At 38.6% G+C, this 16,920-nt stretch overlaps 1 long non-coding RNA gene across 3 annotated transcripts in view; it reads left to right on the top strand.

Moving 5' to 3' along the window:
- Positions 3,582 to 16,920, top strand: part of LOC110401556 — a 24,743-nt gene continuing 11,404 nt past the window's right edge. For all 3 annotated transcript variants that reach the window (XR_002440430.1, XR_002440429.1, XR_002440428.1), the window contains exons 1-2: positions 3,582 to 3,737; positions 15,593 to 16,068. This is a non-coding gene — a long non-coding RNA (uncharacterized LOC110401556). The remainder of the gene's footprint in view (positions 3,738 to 15,592; positions 16,069 to 16,920) is intronic.

Genomic DNA, 16,920 nt, shown 5'->3' with positions numbered 1-16,920 from the left:
TACTACTTTTCTGAAAGAGTGGTCAGACGCTGGAACAGGCTGCCCAGGGAGGTGGTTGAGTCGCCATCCCTGGAGGTGTTCAAGAAACGTTTAGATATAGCGTTGAGAGACCTGGTTTAGTGGGGTTATGTTGGTGGTAGGTGGATGGTTGGACTGGGTGATCTTGTAGGTCTTTTCCAACCTAGCTAATTCTATGATTCTATGATTCTATAAGTCTGTCACTGTTGAAGTCTGCTTTAAGCAAACTCTCCTTTGGAACCTATATACTTTCATGCTAAAGTATAGGGTCTTGGGTGAATAGGAAGCCCTGTGCAGATTGGCATATCAAGTGCTGAAAGAAAATGGAGAACTGTTCTTGGTGAGACCAACAAATTCATCTAATCTCTGCCCTGGACAGGGTCACTGGCAAACATAGCAGAGCCTAGAGGTAACTGATTGCTCTGATGATATTAAAACAAGTTACTTTCAACTCCAGATTCTAGAGGAAATTGTGTGTAACTGTCGACAGATTTCATTGCTACACGTACTTTTTTCATTGAAATAAAGAAAGTGTACTTAAAGGACTCCGCTTTTACATCATAAGTCTGTATGTTTCTTACCTAGCATTAATCATCTGACTGATAATTATAATGACTGTTTTTTGTACCTGGACCCCTTAGAGAGTGGGCTGTGGGTAAAGTGCCTTATCCTTCTTAGGTGTTTATGTCCTATTAATTTCATTGAGAGTTAGGCAACTAATTACATGCCTGAAAACCATTGATAAGCTAGGTCTTTGTCCCTGCAAACAGATGCTGTACTACTGATAGTATTGCAACGAAGTGAAGCTACAATGTGGATAGTTTTGTATGTAACTGAGGAACAGGGCCAAGGTTTTTTTCTGAATGCCCTACAAAGTTTTCTGCAACTTGGTTAAGTTATTCAAACTCACCAAGTCCCAACTCTTCCCTAGCCATTTTCAGTTACTAGTATCTGTCTCATTTTAACACATGATGGTAATTTTTTGAAGTTGTTTACAGAATAAAGGACCAGAATATTGCAAATTAATAGATGAAAAGTAGATGCTGAAAGCATTGTATTTTCTGTGTTTTCATCTGACTTTTTATACAGCGTACATATGCATACTTCTTGACTGGATTGAGAAACAAAATACTTTATTAGGATAATGTACAGTAAGGATCACGTTTGACAGCTATCTTACGTGCCCTTGACCATTATAATAATAAGTAATGTAAGTCCCTTCTAGTGATCTAGTCTTCCACAACTCCAGACTGAAAATTAATCTCTCTGGAATTTTTTCACTGTTATTTCTGGCTCCAGATAGCAAGGAGAAGTATGTTTTGTAGGAGAGTTTGGTTCTCTGGGGGTGATTAAATGTGTAAGTCTGCTGAAACACACTTGATTTAGACAGTAATCCACCAGGAAGTCTGTGAGGGTTTGAATTTTATTACCTTAGTGAGTATAAAGCTAAAATGGTTTTCTCACCTCTTACATGCTATTTTCTAGCTGTTATACTGGAGAGTAGAACCTGATTTTTGTAATGAAATTTACTTTGTGTAAAAATTCTAGATGTGAAATCAGAGAAGACCTTCAAACAGTGTTTAATAATAATGATGAGTGACAGATGAGAAATCAACTCCTTTTTAAACCTGGAATATCTGAATGAGGCAAACAATTGAAGATGTTCCCTCATTTTAGAAATACCAGTACTTGTGAATTAAGCAGCGATTAGGGATGAGTTTGTTTAGGGAAAATATGCCTTTCTAAATAGTCAGCTCTTGTACTTATACAATTCCAAGAAGTGCTGCCTCTGTAAAAATATGAGAGATTATTTCCAATAAAGATAATCATGTTTGGTTGAATAGTGCAGCTTTTTTTTGGAGGGCCGACTTTTTGTATAGGGAAATATAATCTCTCACTTATTACTCACAAGTGGAGTTCAGCTTGTTGATTATTCATAAAAAGATTGGAAAAGTTAGGATCAAACTCAGTATGTCTGATGCAAAAATTTGCTAAAATGCCTCTTAAAAGCTGAAGGTTAAACATATATAATCAGTATCTTTCTTCTGTGAAATAACAATATCTTATTAATGAGAATTGCAATCTTTCTGAACTTTTTTTTAAAATCATTTTTATGCTTTTTATTCTCCCCTCGGTTGTTATCCCACATGTAGAGAGTTCTGTGGAGCTTTTTTCTTCATTTTGAAAAACGACAACAAATAAGCACTCTTTCTTGGGATACAGACCATCAAAATAATGCTAGTAATAACCTTTGCATTCAGGGTCATTCTTCGGTAAGGTCCTGTGATCTGTAAATTTAAGTATGCTCCTTCCCCCAGTATGCTCACAAAATACTTTAAGAGCTCCAAGTTTTCTAAATTACACTGATTTCTACACTGACATTTTGATTATGAAACTTTTTCTGAAGAGAATGCTTAACTCAAAGAGACATTTCTTCAAAGACAGTTTACCCTTAGTGCAGTGCAGATAGCTGAAGGCAAGACTTGGATATACACAGCTGTATTGTTTTAGCAGACTACAGCAGCTGCAAAATCAGTTCTTTCAGGGTGACTTGCAAAAGAAGAGATTCAGGCTCAGGCATTTTACTCTTCATTTGCTATGGGTAAAAATACTTCAGGTCAGCAGCACTCAGTAACTCATAAAAACAGGCTAAGACTTCCACTTGTATAAGTTGTCAGTGACTTGCTGTTCTGAGCATGTGACTGCAGGTGCTCGTGTTTAAAGGATAATGGCTGAACCAGTGTAAGTGCAGACTTAATCTTATACTGCTCTGCTATAAGGAAATGAAGGTATTTACATGTAGGTTCATCAGGATAGCTGATAAATACAATTTGATGGTTGTGTGTATGTTACAAGGCAGAAGAAAACTTGTACTACTTTAGCATTGTGGCCTTGCATATTAAGGAAATATGTAGGTCTGTGTGAACACATAGAGGAAACGCACTTCATAAGGAGACCTCTTAAATTCTGTAGTAGGAAGAACGTCATTCAAACATCAGTTGCTTAAAAAAAATATTTAGAAATATAAAGAAGTTACTAGGACTGACAGGTAACATTAGCTATTAATGGATATGCACAACAGAAGGAGAAGAAAATCTGGATGATTTCTGAAGGCCACAGAATATGTGGAAGAATTGGGCATAGAAAATGTGCCTACTATGCCTTAGGTACTACAAGCCTGAACAGCACAGAGAAGCCCAGAGCACTGAAGCCCTCCTTGTGGCTGGAGCTGCAAGATCATCTGTGTGTGCTTTTGTCCTGGTGACAGCACCTCTCTTGCTCGTTCAATGTGCTTTCAAACTTGTGCTTTTGATGTGCCTGACCCTATCCCTTATTTATGGCAAGTGCTTCAAACACTTTCCTGGGACCACAATTATTAAGCAATAGGCTTTTCCACAAAGGTTATCCTTAGACCATCCGAAAGCTTCATGAATGTTAATATTCCTCTGTTATTTTCCTCTGTTCTTCACTAATAAGCTGGTAACATGATCCCCGTCTTACATATGGAACAGAAGCTCAGAACACTACAAATCAAAAATCACCTGTGAATTTTAGTGCCCTGGTGTATGGAGCCTTGCCAATAGCTGTGTGGGGCAGGCACAGGTGTGTGTAGTTGTGCTGTTGGCCATCAGTGCCCAGAGGGATCAGGGCATGAGCCCTGATCAGTCTGGGTGTGCAGAAGGAGCGTTAGGATCTTGTGGTGATGAAAAGGTTGTGAGGTAAGAGAGGTTTCTTCCCCCCTACTCTTTTTGTGGTACCTTCTCTTACTTAGGTCTGGCAGCAGGGTTATGTGTTTCCTGGGGTCTGAGGAAAAAACTTCAGGTTCTTGGGGAGACGTTTCTTGGAAAGACTGCTGAGATACGCCTGAGGGGTCTGAGAGCAGCAGCAGAGCTGGTGAGGAAAGTATGTGTGATGTTGTATCTAAGTTGCCTTTAACCAACTAAGGGGAAATATTGATTATGATTTGATGTATGGAAATTAAAAAAGATGGAGGTAATCCTCCCTTGTTTTTGGATCGTAAGCTTCTAAATTCAGGGAAACTTTATTGTTTTTGGGCTCCTTTTCTGAGGATAAGTGCTTGATATTCAAACACTACCTATGTTTTTATTGTGTCTGATCTAATTTGGTATCCAAAAGTAATTTTCCAGGTGGGAAAACATTCTCTTTTTGTGAAAGGATAAAGGGAGCTTGGACTCCTGCTTGCTGTAAGGAGACCCTGTCTGCTCCTTTTAACTCTTGGAGGAGTGCTCAAGTCCCATGGTCTTCTGGGGTATTCATGGGTTCTTCCATAGCTATCAGTGCAAATTCAGCCCTATTTTCCTGTGGTCTTTTAGTTTCTCTCCTTCCCCCTCGCACCTCTCCTCACCCCATATTTTCAGCCTAACCGTTTTTATTGGCAAGTCTGACTTATAGTCCTGGGTAGCCCAGCTGCCCAACTCCTAGTAATTCTCTGTTGAAACTTTGTGAACTGAGTGTATTTAGGTCTTCTGTTTTTGTTTTATAACCTTATAATGCTTTAAAAATATGGCTGACAGACATATTCTGGTGCTGGGGAGAGCTAACTGGCAGCCTGAAATCTTGTTCCAAGGTGCAAGTGTACTAGAAAATTTCAATGCATTAGCTGTCTGCTGTCCTTAGCAAATCAAAATATTTTTATCACAATTTTCATTTTCTGAAGTTTCTGAATTAGTTTTCTTGAAACGATTAGCCTGAAGGAGGTACCTGATAGCAAATGTGCAATCCAAAAGTTCTAAAGTTATGTTAAATTCTGAACTACAGATGCAAAGGTATTTCTAGAATTCTTACTTTGGTATGGTCAAGTAAACTTGACTGTGCTGACCCCTCATGAATAATTTGGCATCTGGACCTTCTGAAAAGAACAAATTAAGAAAGTTTGCTTTTGGGAATCTCTTATACACCTATGAACACAGAAGAGAAGCAAAGATACATGACTTCATACTGCATCCTGTAAAGCTGTTCAGTTTTTCCTCTGTTGGATCATGGAAGCTAACAATGGAAAAAATTTCCTTTGTGACATTATCTATTGCACCTCACCATCAGTACAAAATTATTCTCTCTTGTGCTCTTACTTTGTTCAGTCTCATCTAATCCACGTAAAGCCCATTACATGGGCTTTACATCAATTCCTCTTAGTAACAATTTCAAAGCTGCAAATGATGAAAACTATCATACAGGTTTTATACTTTGAGATAAAAAAAAAAAAAAAGTTTCTTGACCTTAAATTCTTAGTGGAAGCTTCTTTACCACGTAAAGTAACTTTACGCTCCAGATTATGAGTTAGTCCTTTGTTGTTTTGTTTTCATGTTATATTTGCCTCAAGGATGGATGTTTTCTGCCGGTATTCTGTTTCCATATCATGGTCCTAAATCAAGTTTAAATTTAAGAAGGTTTTTCTTCTTACTTGTGAATTATTCAAGGCAATTGAGCAAAGACAGTTTTTTCCACAGAAATCCTCTGTAGTTTGAGTTAAATTGTGGTTATCTTTTATTTGTTCTCTAACAAACTACCAGTAGTAACAACTAGAAAATGTTTGAAACTTGGTGAATCTGACAATTTTTTGTGATGAATGCTGTATGGAGTAGTGTGATATGGAGAAGGCAATTTTTAGTTATTTTGAATTATTCTAAACAAGGGTATATTCACGTGTGTATTCTAAGGTGTTTACTACTTCTCTTGTACAGTGATGTTAAAAATCTCAAACTGTTGTTTCTTGCTTAATCCTTCAGCTTGCTATTCATGTGACACTTGGATGGGGATTTTTGGGGTTTAATCTTTAGCTAAAGGTTTTCAAACTCATTGATGTGTGCATCTTGATTTTTCTATTCTATCCTACCACCCCAGTCAATATCCTCAGGTGTATTTTATGTTCCCTCAAAGGTATCTTTATTCTTCTTTCCCAGAATCTATATAGAAATTTTTCAGTAATAGCTTCTTACTCTCACTTTTTCCTTTGTGTCTCTCACCCATGGCAGCAAGAGCAAGCTCACCACAATGGCAGCTAATAGAAGTAGCTCATATTGAATTTCTTCAGTTTTCATTACATCTCCAAAATATATTTGGTGAACCTCTTGAGGTTCTCTTAGCTGTGCTTTCAGTAATTACAGCGGACTCCAGGGCACACAGCTGATTGAGGTGGAAATGGGATGTGAGTCTGTGTATTGATCACAGTACGGCAAAAGCTTTAATTCTGGATCAGCCAGGCCAAGTAGGTGCAGACTAAAAATTGTCGTGTAGTGTAAGACATCATGCTCCTGCTATGGGACTGAAAAAGAACATGAAGATAACATTAACAAGAATGGATGATTCATTTTTTAAAATGCTATTCCCTTGATTAAACCTTAAATAAATATTATTTTTCTATTGGCACCAACAGCCAGTGGACCTCTTGGTCTTTACAAGGAGCTTATCTGTTAGTGGAAGCCAAGTCTATAGTGGGATACTTTCTGTAAGGTGAATGATTGAGGATTAACCCTTGTTAACAGTCTGCTAATACCAAATGTAAGCACATGCATTAAAGGTATTTGTCTGAGCTGGTAATTCAAGCATTCCCTGGGCCTTAGAGAGTCTAGTCTCCTCCCAAAAGCAGGTGTCTAAAGTAGAACAAATGAATGCTGAAGTATCAACTCCTTTTAGTAACTATAAACAGTCTGAAATGAGAAGCTCCTATGTAGATTTCTTTAACTATAACAGCAATTGAAAGGAATGTTGTCTTTAAGTATAATTAAAACTTATTCTGTAAGTATCTTAAATTACTATTGCTGAAACATGTACTCAGAACTGCTGCAATGGTATGGATGAGGAGGAAAGAAAGGTTGAAGTGTAAACTGATCTGATCTTTTATTATTATTGTTAGCTTTTCTTATACTAAATTTTAAGTCTACAGATAACCTTCTCCTGTCTGTTGCCCATGGTAATATGTAGGTGTTAGTAAGAAGAGCAAAGGAAATTCTTGTACAGTAAATACTTCACTGCACATGAGGGGCACTGTTGTAATGACTTTAAAAATGTTAAACAGAAAATAAATTGTCCAAATCTGTAATAGCTTCTATCAAGGTATACATTTTTTGAGATGATAAAACTCAGTGCTCATGCAGTGGATTTTTATAATATTAACTTTATCTGAGGCTGATGAGGCTCCAGAACAATCTCCCATGAAAAGTGATGGAGACTCCATTGCTTAGACGAGACTGTAAGCTGGTAAATATACATTAGAGAGTAGTCATTGAGAGAAGGATACTAATACATCTTCTCCATTTCTGAATTTCATGTGGTAACTGCCAAGATAGCAGTCAAATTAATTACTTCCTTGATCTAAACACGTAACTAGATTTTTATTTAGGTTTTCCCCATTAACATGACAATTTCCTTTTTCATGGAGTACAATAACTATTTAGATCTTATAAGTGCAGTCATGTACAAGGTTCAATTCATTTATCTTTCAAGAGATGGCTTTTTATAGTGACCTCTCTTTTTGATGGGCTAAAGTAGCTTTTATTTTGCAGTAGCTCCAGATGTCTTAAGGTCTTACAAGCCTTTGTCCTGATTGTCAAATGAAATGTCTGATTTTAGTCCTAGTATGGGCTAGTATTTAGGTATTGTATTTCAACTCATCTGTGGTATGTGGAGGATCAGACTTGGTATTGCAGAATTCATCAGAGTATGGATAAAACGCGTAAAGGTTCAGGTATTTTTGTTCTTGTAAAACTTGAAATGAGTGTGGTGCTTTGTTTTTCTGTAACTGGTTCTTCCTTTGTCTTGATTCTCTGTCAGGAAAGTGAACGGTCAATGCTCAAGAGAGGTGATTCCCCCTCTACTTTTAGCATTGATGCAACTGCACCTTGAATATTGTGTGCAATTCTGGGCTCCAGAGTATAAACAAAGATTTTAAGGTCCTTGAAAGCATCCAGAGGAGAGCAGCAAAGCTGTCAAAAGCACTGGAAACCATATCCTTTGAGGAAAGACTGAGGAAAGTAGGGTTTTCCAGTTTGGATAAGAGGACGCTGAGAGGTGGTTTTATTGCTCTCTGCAATTTTTTGAGGAGGGGAAGCACAGAGGGAGGTGCCAGGTTCTACTCCTTGGAATTGATGGCAGGATAAATGGAAACAGTATGAAGCTGCACTAGGGGAGGTTCAGCTGTGATTTTAGGAAATACTTCTTTACCCTAATAGAAGAGATTTCCTAGAACAGTGCTTGGTGCCCCATGCCTATCAGTGTTCAAGAGGCAGTTTGACTGTGTCCTCATTAAATGCTTTAACTTTCAGTTAGCCCTGAAGCAGTCAGGCATCCGGACTTGATCTTTGTAGGTCCCTTCCAACTGAACTATTCTATGCCACATGCATTATTGGGTGCAAACAAACCTTAATAATTGATGTGACTGCTTGCAGCTTTTTAAATATTGTCAAACACCTTTCCAAAATATTGCACAGTCATAAATATGAGAAGATGTTTTGAACTTCCCTGATCATCTTGCTGGCCACCTGGACTCAGTGTGCAGTGTTCAGATAAACACAGAAAGCACTATTTTTGTTAAAATGAAGCTAAATTTCCTGTCATTCTGCTTCTTTACCCCAGTATCCATCCTACTGTGTCAAGCTGATTTACTGAGTTTCTATGCAGACAAGTGAGACTTAAAATGAAATGGGAAACTGAGACTGGAAGAAAAATGGCACTCTCTCAGGAGATGGGATATTGATGAAACCATGCCACTCAGGTGTTCTTAATTGCAGTCAGTAAAACTAGAACTGGTGTAAATAATAAAATCCTGCAGATGGATGCAAGGTACAAAGGAGATAGATGTCTTGGAGAAATAAGCATTTAAAACTCAAAATACTGGTTTACAGTGTATGCTGTAGCCATATTGTCTTTTTGTTTGTTTACTAATTTTTTTAACCTGAATATATGTTAAGCTAAAGGTCAAGAAGAGATTTATGATCAACTAAAAAATCAAGTTAAATATCTCCTTGCTTTTTAGAAAAGAAAAAGTTTCTAGGGAACAAATGTAATAGTGAAATGCCCCAGTTGTCTTGCTGTCAGTGCTTTTTTAGTACAGGCTGAATCAATGCAGGGTATTTAGCTTTAGTTTAGTAACCATCTTGTTTATTAAACAGTGATGTAGTATTTAAGGTTGCCTGTATAACTTGAGAACTCATCTGTTTTTAGCAAATACTCAGTGGTGTGTGTAAAATCCAGACAAATAATTTTTGACTAATTCTGGTTTCCATGAGACATATCACACTGTTTTCTTTTTGCAGCCCCTCTCTGTACAGAGTAGGAGAGATGACTGTCACAGAAAAATGCAAGCAAATGTAAGCAGAGCAGTCATATCAGCTCAAGCTGAGGATCTATGTCTTGGGGTATTCTGCTCATAGCTGTGGCTGCTTGTTGATGCCTGTGAAAGAGGAAGGACAGGGCAAACACAGGTCATGTCTCTATCCTTCATGTATTTTCTCCTATCTGTTGAGCAGAGAGGACAGATGTGTAATATACTTCGCTGGGAAGGAACAGGTATTGATCTGAATTATATGGTATGTATCTATAGGATTGTTGGCTTTGGAAATTGTCTTTTTGTTTTTATGATGACCTATATGCTGCTTAAGTAGCCTTCCTTTTTGATGCTTTCATATAAAACTTTAGATACTCCCCACCCCTTCTTTAAAATCTTTCTTTCAAAGGGTAAAAAAAAAACTAAGGAAACACATACAATTTTAACTTCAGACTTTTGATCAAATTGGATTTTCTATCAAAGTCTGGCATAAGGATTGGTAAATCCATTTTCAAATGATAGCAGCCAAATAGCCAAAAATCAAGGTGATTGTGATTGGTATTTTTAGCAAACTAGAATTAATCTGAAATCAAGGCTCAAATGCACTGAGTTAGAGTAAATTTTTATGCTGAAAGTTCATATATGATGGTAATAATGTTGGTACTAAAAATATCTACAGTGAAAATTGTTCAGTTTGCCAAGGAAGGTGATTTTAAAAAGAAATTGAATGCCGCTGTATGACATGCCTATCTGTATATTAGTAAGCTTAAAAATGAGAACTGTTACAAAAGAAATGCTTTCTATTTTATTATGTTGGCCCACAATGTCAGAGGCAGATGTCGGTGGTGTGGCAGCAGAGGTTGAATCTTCCTGCCAATATTTCATTACATTTTGTTACCATGCAACAGATGGCAGCAGAGGGGAGTTCTGATAAAATGGCATCTGACAGGGAAGTATGAAGCAAAGGTGTGAAATTGGCTTCCTCCATGGGGGGGAAAAAAAAATGCATTGACTGGCATTCACTGATGCTTGCTGAACTCTTAGGGAGACCAAACAGTGGGTGTGAGCACAGTGAGAGGCAGTGGGTGATGCATTTCGGCAGCGGTGACAGAGACGTGAAAAACAAGCCATGCACCACTGTCACACCGTGAAATGAATAGCATTTTAATCAGCTGATCTACATGAATTGGCAGGTTATGATCAGTGAAGTATATGCAGAGCCTTGGAAATGATGTTGGCAACACTGGAATATTGCAAAATTTGCACTAGGTTGCCCCATGAATGCTCACACAGCAACAGAAAGAACAATGTATGCAAGTATGTTATAACCTATTGAACCAATACAAAGGTGAAGGTCACAGTTTCTGGAATCACATCATTACTGGCTATGAGAAGTGGTATCAGCCATATGAGCTCGAGTCAGAATGGCAGTCCATGGAGTGGCGACAGGTGAATTCCCCATCAAAGAAAAAGTTCAAGACACTGCTCTCGGTGGTTAGAGCAGTGTCCACTGTCTTTTGAGATAGGAAGGGAGTGATCCTTATGGATTTTCTGGAAACTGAACAGTCCATCAATTCTCACTGCTACGTCGTGATGCTGACTAAGCTATAGGCTTGAAATTCCAGAGTCAGGCCAGAGAAGAAGATAACTTCTGTCTTGCAATATGTTATTACCAGGCGGCCCCATATCAGTTTGAAGACAGTGGAGCACATTACTAATCTTGACTGGATCTTCCTACCACACCCACCATACAGTCTGGATTTGGTACCTTCTGACTTCTATCTACTTGGGCTGATAAAAACTGAACTGTGTGGACAACATTTGCCTGGTAACGATGCCATCAAAGCAGCTGTGAAACAGTGGGTCACCTCCACCAGTGCTGTGCAACATGTAGGCTGTTGTTCATCACTGGTGAAAATGCACAGCTAATGGTGGCAACTGTGTTGAAAAATAGTGTTTTGTAGCTGAGAATTTGCTCTATCAAATAGAGTTACTGTGCTCTTTGTGTATGTTGTAGTTTCCATGGAAATAAATAAGAGGCATTACTTGCAGAGCAACCTATGTATAATGCCTTGTGTATATCTCAAAAACTTGTGAAACTTGCTTAAGTTGCTGACTGGACTTTGACTGTGTTTCAAGATGTAAAGAACACAAGGAATGTGTTAGATATGTACTTCCCTGGAGAAGAGAGGTTTAGGATGAGATTATTACTATTATTCTTATGCTTACTGCAACAGGAACAGATAGATCCTGATCCATACTTCCTAAAAAAAATACTTAGTGCAATTAGAAAACCATTTGCCATTTGTCTTGAATATAAACGCTGTAGAGTTTTCAGAAGTTTGGTAATTATGTACTTCCTCCAGATAATACATTCCCTTGCTTGCCAGCTTTTCCTCATGACTTCACTTTATCTCACTGTGACTTCTGAAATTCTTTGCTGTTTTCAGTATGCTTAATAACTTCTGGGAGAAACATTCTTTGGAAGGCAATCTTAATGCTCCTAACACTGTACAGTTCAGTTCTGAAGGAACCTCTGTTCCTTCAACAAACTACTGGGTTACTTTGGAGTGCAGCAGCAGCTGCTTCCTAAGAGAAGCAGCAGAAGCCAACAAGATGTATTTCAAAGTCTCTCCAGTTTGTAGGTCAGCATATCAATTCCCACTACTTGTTGATGCTGGGTTTAAGCTAGGGTTGGTGAGGAAAGGAGTGGCTAAGAGACTGGTGTGTGTTTGCTTCTGGTTGCTATGAAGGTATTCATCCAGGTGACATGCTCAACTAGTAGTGTGAAAGTAGTGACCCCTTAAACCTGTCAGACTGATCTGCCTGCTTATACCTGGTGACAAGGTATGAGCAGGCCCCTGGTGGGCCTGAATAATCTTTTACTATTGCTGTGGTTTTGCTTTCATGGTTTGGAAACTGTATTCTTATAAAAGTTTTTTTCCATGATAACATCACTGAGAATTAAGAGGAAAGTGAGGGATTGTGATGATAAGTAGCATATAGATTTAGGGTTAACTGAATCAAAACAGATTAATATAAAGAAGTTGTTTTTTGCAGTTTCACGTTAATTAGTGCTTTTTTTATTATTCATTTATTATTCATTTTGTGCTAAGTTGGTGTTGTCCTTTTTAAGAGCTTTGAGCACTAAGATCACATGACTAACTTGAACTGAATTTCCGGCCTTGTTTGGTTTATACTTTTTATAAAGTTGTGATATTAACTGAGTGGTCCAGTCTAGCTGAATTAGACAAGGGCCAGTTGGAGAGAGAGTTGAAGGTTTTTGGATAAGGATTGGTACATCTGCCTGGTTGAGATTGTATTGGAAACTGTCTTTGTTTTAAACGTTGTGTTGGAGTATGAACAAAGATGTTTGTAAGGCAGTGGTAGCTCAGGGGCTGGGAAGATATTTTGTCCAAACTGCTGCGTGTGCTGCCTCATAGGAAGACAAATGAAAACAAATACAGCCAACTCTTGGAAATGCAAAGGATATTTTTCCTTTAGAGTAACATGGAAGTCATTAGCAGGTGGTATAGTTTTAACACAGATGTAACTACAGATGAAGTAGAACAGAGATTTTTGCCTCTACCTTTAGGGTTACGGTGAGCAATATTTGGAGGATACTGTTAACAGCAACTTATATATGCATGATTCTTAATTTTGTTCTCCCATTTTCTTAACATGTAACCTGCAGTCTACAAATTAAAAATAAGCCAATTTTATTCTTTTTGCTGTGGTTCAGATCCCAGATATTGTATATATGAGATGTGTTAATTAGTTGAATTATTTCTGTAACTTTAAGTGCCCTCAGGACACTGGCTGCATTTAGAAAAGACTGCCTACAGTGGACTTCAGTCTAGATATGAGATCTTTCTTATGAAAACTTAACTACTTATAAGTTTTCTAAATGCTGAAGTTAATATTCTGAGAATAGCCAAATCATTCATGCTGCTTTCTTAGAAAGCAGAAATTTCATTTGTACATGTTCAGAGGATGTGTTCTCAAAACAAAGTATCAAGGTAGTGTTGTATGTCTGTGACATGCCTGTAGCATTTTGAGCACCTCATCAGTTGAAAAAGCTTTGTGAGAAGATTGCTTAAATGAGAGTAACTTCAATATGAAGGACAATTGAATCTATAAGAGCTTTCCAGCATAAAGAAAAAGTCCAGGCAGGATGTGACAGAAGCCTAAGAAGCTGTGAGCAGCGTACCCAAGAGAGGTGTTCTTGTTTCTGACTTTGCAACTCCTTATGGCACAGATAATTAAAGGTCAGGATGGTGTACTGCGGAAATAGGACTGTATGCCTCCCTTGATCTTATGTTTATCTGTGACTGTGACTAACAGAGTCAAAATTTTAGCTAGATGGGTCTTCGGTCTAAGCTCCATTGGTTGTTCATCTTCTTATGCAGATAGGCTCAGTTACATTTGTGGATAAATGAGAATACTGTTTCTTGACTTAAGGAGCTTAAACAGAAAGACAAGGTGTCATGCAGTGTTGGGAGTAGGAGGAGACTTGTGGAGGAGAAAAGAAAATGAGTGCAGCAAAAATGGAAAAAAGTTAAAATTTACATTTCCTTTTAGTTCTGTGGACTTTCAAATAAATAAATCATTTTAGATTTAAATTGTGCTGCAAGTTAAGCTGAAAGAGTGCACAAAAGCCCAAGTGAATACATGTGATTAGTGGAACAGGGCTGGTCTTCCATCTTCTGAAACAGTTCCCTACAGTGCCCTATATTCCCCTTTCCAGATACCACGGAGATGCAGCCTTTTTGTGCTGTGGTGGTTTTTTTGTTTTTTTTTTTTTTAAGTTTGCTGGCTGTCAAAACTGCGGGGTGTGCTTACCAGCAGAAGGCTCTTGTTTGGTGTTAATATTAAATATTGTCGTAATAGTGCCATATTAAATTGTAGTCTTCCATGCTAAAGTAACAGTAATACTGCCATAGGCAGTATATGCAGGCTCTTTTCCAGTTAGCCTATAGACAGGCTGCCTAAAATTATTCTGGCATTTCCATCTCTGTGCTTGTTCAAGCACTGCTTATGCTAGATCGTGCTGTGGTAGCTCTTTTTGTAAAATGAAACAGTAAACTTATTTCACATAGCTCATTCAACAGGGAGCTCCATGAACTGTATGTTGTTATTCAGACCTATGAACTGTAAGTCTAAACAGGTACCAAACCCACACAGTTATAACTGTGCAATTTTAAAAACTCCCAAAACTGCTCTTGAAAAATGTTTAATTTTTGCTTCTGGATTCCCGAGAGAGTGTGCAAGTGTCATCTGCAGCAAAAAAGAATGGAATTGTGGATGCCCTTGAATTCTGAACCTGGTGGGGAATGTCTGGAGCACCTGAGGGAGAACAAAGGCAACATGACTGCTTTTGGATTTCATAGGAGTGGGTTACAACTCAGACTTCTACCTGCCACAGCAATTCCCAAGCTAGTGTACCAGTGTTGGCTAGCTACTTAGGAATGCTCGGAAACTCTGTTCCAGTTGCTGGACTGAGAACTCTAAATTCATTTCATGAGTGGGAGATTTGAGAAGAACAGCTCTCAGTAAAGGAAAGAATTTCGAGCACCTTCATAAATGCAGTGCTGGATGTCTGTCTCAGCCAACTTCCTAAATTTTCCCTTTCCTGCCAGAAATCCTTTCTTTTCTAAAAATATTTACTTGACTTTGCATATTGCTGTCTAATTTAGATAGGGATGTTATGGTGCTGATTTTAAAATTTCAGCTGGTACAGGGTATGAGTTCTAAAACAGTGCCTAAAGCACTCCAGAACACATTCAGAGCATGGTGTGGCTTCTGTACAAACCCCTGCCTCCCTCCAGTAACCACTATTGCCTTCCTAATCTTCTAGGGCATTTAGTACCCTCCTCTTATCCTAAGTAAAACACAATTGCTGGCTCTGATATTCATTAAGTGATAATCCAGATTAATTCAGACTTTGATGTCGAAACAGGTCCTATTTCAGCCACAAAGAAACCCAGATTGCCCCCAGAAATTGTGTGCATGCACACGCACAGGCAGTATGTAGAATGCCTTAAAGAAACTGTAGCTAACCACCTTATTAGTATTCCTCCCTCCTCTGTGTTTCACTTGCAGCAACAGAGGGCTGAGCAAAATGCAGTAGAACAGGGACAGAGACAGAGCTGGCAATCATCTCAGTGCAGGCTGCTGAATGTAGGGGGTGGGGGAGATGCAGCAAAGCAAGATTAATAACCTTGCCATAATCCTGTGCACCCTGGAAGGAGATACCTCTGGTGACTGAGCTGTTCTTGTCTTGATTAATAGGACTGAGCGAATGAGTGGCTGGCAATCTACCTGGTTTGGAGGCGACCCCCTGGTTTTGCTGCTCTCTGAATCCTCTACCCATCTGGGAAGGTAACAGTGAGACGTACCATCTGCAGCACACACAGCAGCTATTGGAGGCTACTACTGACAGTTTGCACTACAGTTTTTTTGGTGAGCGAGAAGCCAGGTATATTGTACAGTAGGATATTTCTGTGCTTGAGCTGCTGAATTTCACAATCTGGTCCTTCGGCAACCCCCCACGATTCCTCTTCCAATTGCCTCCGAGTTCTGGGCTTACTTTTGGCACAGTCTCCTCGACGCATTTTGCTGAGGATGGTAGAGCAGTAAATGGAATCTCTGAAAACTAATTATTTTGCTCCTATGTGACTCAAGAATGAGAAAGGAGAGAAGAATTAAGTACAGCTAAAGGAATTTACATTTCTTTTGGAGAAGTTTGCAGAGGGACCACACAAACGGTAAGTCTGGGGGTTTGCTTATCCCTTCTGTCTCCTAGCCAGGTTGTGCTTGTTTGTTTAGGCTTGGAAAAATATAAAGACATGAGTAGCAGGTGGCATGCAGTGTGGTATTTGTAAATTCTGTGCTAATGGTTTGTATCCTCTTTCTGCTTCATCTTTTATTTTTTTTTCCCCTCCTATTTGCACAGCAAAAATGCTCGCAAAATAATGATCGATAGTGCTGGAAAGCATTAGTTGAATAGCACTAGAAAGCTCCTTTCATTTCAAAGGTATTAGAATTTCTAGGGAGAGATTTTTTTTTACTTGTTATTAAAACAGCAAAAATATTTGGAAAGAATCTAGAATAGGCAAAAAATGAAGCTCATGCAGTATCTTCAATAGAAGTATCCGTATTTCCATAATTCTTGTCTAGTTTTTTTCTCTGCATTTCAGTCAGCTCTGGAATGATGAATATGTAAGTTAAAAAGCTGCTTTTAGCAGAAGCAGAAGGTATAATGAAAACTGAGGATTTGTGCATCACTTTCTTATGTGAAGTTCAGCTGTTTACTTCCCATTAACATTTGGAATGCTACTTTCATACCTCCCCCCCTTTAAAAAAAAAAAAAAAAGAGACCACCATAGAATGTATGGAATATGTAGTGTCAAACATTAATTCTGGTACAGAGTGCCAATTGCAAATGAGTTCTTGTGGGCTATTGCTTCTGGGGATGGAGGTGCTACCCGGCTTTCAGGTGACCAGTGTCTCACCCAGCAGGGTTCATGGCTCTCCAGTGTTTCTTTAGATCTGTCTTTCGTATGGCTGTGATGCTACCCAGCTCTTCTCCTTTCCACCTCTCCCAACCCTTCCCCTCC

The sequence above is a fragment of the Numida meleagris genome, chromosome 6 (assembly GCF_002078875.1).
Source record: "Numida meleagris isolate 19003 breed g44 Domestic line chromosome 6, NumMel1.0, whole genome shotgun sequence".
Classification (NCBI taxonomy): domain Eukaryota; kingdom Metazoa; phylum Chordata; class Aves; order Galliformes; family Numididae; genus Numida; species Numida meleagris.
This window is presented reverse-complemented; position numbering and strand designations above follow the sequence as displayed.